The sequence below is a fragment of the Lampris incognitus genome, unplaced genomic scaffold (genome assembly GCF_029633865.1).
Source record: "Lampris incognitus isolate fLamInc1 unplaced genomic scaffold, fLamInc1.hap2 scaffold_140, whole genome shotgun sequence".
Lineage (NCBI taxonomy): Eukaryota > Metazoa > Chordata > Actinopteri > Lampriformes > Lampridae > Lampris > Lampris incognitus.
Genome location: NW_026611109.1, coordinates 47501 through 50000, shown reverse-complemented (window position 1 = coordinate 50000; position 2500 = coordinate 47501).

Below are 2500 nucleotides of genomic sequence, written 5' to 3'. Positions count from 1 at the left end.
TTCCTTAGTGTCTAACCTGTCATACAGCTCACCGTACGCCTTTTCCTTTACCTTTGCCACCTCTCTCTTTGCTTTACGCTGCATCTCCTTGTACTCCTGTGTACTTTCTTCATCTCTCTGACTATCCCACTTCTTCTTTGCCAACCTTTTCCTCTGTATACTTTGCTCTACTTCCTCCTTCCACCACCACCACCACCACCGCCAAGTCTCCTTGTCTTCCTTCCTCTGTCCCGATGACACACCAAGTACCTTCCTAGCTGTCTTCCTCACTATTTCTGCAGCGCTTGCCCAGCCATCTGGCAACTCTTCACTACCACTCAGTGCCTGTGTTAACTCCTGCCTGAACTCCACACAACAGTCTTCCTTCTTCAACTTCCACCATTTGATCTTCGGCTGTGTCTTCACTCGCTTCCTCATGTTGGTCTCCAAAGTCATCTTACAGACCACCATCCGATGCTGCCTAGCTACGTTCTCCCCTGTCACCACCTTGCAGTATGCAATCCGTTTTACATCGCGCCTTCTACACAAGATATAGTCCACATGTGTGCACTTTCCTCCACTCGTATACGTCGTCACCCTGTGCTCCTTCCTCTTCTTGAAATATGTATTCACCTCAGCCATTTCCATCCTTTTCGCAAAATCGAACACCATCTGTCCTTCCACATTTCTCTCCTCGATTCCATACCTTACCATCAACTCCTCATCACCTCTGTTCCCTTCAGCAACGTGTCCATCGAAGTCCGCTCCAATCACCACTCCCTCCTCCTTGGGTACCCTTTCCACCACGTCGTCCAACTCAACTCCAGAATTCTTCTTTTTCGTCCATCTTACACCCGACTTGCGGGGCATATGCGCTGATAACCGTCAGCAATACACCTTCGATTTCCAGCTTCATAATCCTCACTCTGTCTGACACTGTGTTCACCTCCAGCACGCTCTTGACATACTCTTCCTTCAGAATGACCCCTACCCCATTTCTCCTCCCATTCGCACCATGGTAGAAGAGTTTGAACCCACCTGCGATACTCCTGGCCTTACTCCCCTTCCACCTTGTCTCTTGTCACCTTTCTTCTTTCCATCACGTCAGCCAGCTCTCTCCCTTTACTAGCCATAGTGCCAACATTCAAAGTTCCGACTGACTCTCACCTCCACACGCCTACCCTTCCTCCTCTCTAGCTGCCTCTGGACATGCCTTCCCCCTCTCCTTTTCCTTCGCCCAACAGTAGCCTAGTTTCCACCGGCACTCCGCTGGTTAACAGTACCGATGGCGGTCGTCGGTAACCCGGGCCTCGACCGATCCGGTATGGAAATCTTATTTATGATCCGCATATTTGATTTGGCAAAGATTTGACGCCGGATGCCCTTCCTGACGTAACCCTCCCCATTTGTCCTGGCTTGGGACCTGCACTAAGAATGCATTGGCTTGTGCATCCTCAGTGGCTGGGTTGCACGCTTTTCTATGTTTGCCCCTCACTTTTGTGGCGTGAACTATCAATTCTAGTAATACAGGTGTGTTTATGTTAGGTATCACAGACACACGCACACGCACAATATATGTCCAAAAGTATTGAGATAACTGACCATTACACCTACAGGAGCTTTTCTGACATCTCATTCTGAATCCATAGAAACCCATATTCCACGAAGCTCCCGGCGCACAGTTTTTGTGCCGATGTTAATGCCAGGAGAAGTTTGGATCTCTGCAGTTATTGAGTCAACAGAGCGTTGGCGACTTGAGTTGCTGTTGTCCCTAAAGGCTTGCACTTTTCAATAATATGATGATATATGAAGCATAGAGAGTAAACGGGATAGATACCTTTTGAACAGCACCCTGTAGTACAGCACTTTGAAGGTACATATGTCGTCACTTGCTGTAGTGGTTTTTACTGATGGGCGTGGCCAGGTTTTCAGAAGCCTCTCAGTTGTCAATGTGAGAGCCAGGGGACGCGTCTGCCGTACGTTTAGGGTTAGGGTTAGGGGATTTCTCTGGCAGGGCTGGTTACAGTAGGGCTGCTTACACCACACCCCGGACTGGATTTGTTGCGTGTTTGTGTCCTGATCGATGGGCCAACTTAACACGCCTTCGGAGGGTGTCCGCCGGCCGGCTTTGCCGGCGTTCGGGCGGTCGGTTCCTCCGGTCTGGCGGATCGATGTCCTTTATTTAATGTTCTTAGTGGCGAGCAGAGTGCGGAGTGGGAGGGGCTCTACCGCGTAGTCGTCCTCTCCGTTGCACAGCTCGACAGCGTGCTCGGCGGTGCTCAGCCGGACCGTCTATCCCAGTTGCTCTTCCACGGCTCCCCTCGCGAGGCTTGCGGCCCCCCCCCCCCCCCTCCAACATCTGTATGGGGAGGGGTGGAACAGCTCCGTGTTTACCTCGCGGGGCTTCCCGGAAGACATTTTCTCAAAGTCCTCGTGTGACCGGTCTACTTTTTCATTGCGTTGTGTAGGAAAGACAGGACAATTTGTCTCCTTCATGGGATCTGTATTCTGTCGCATATAA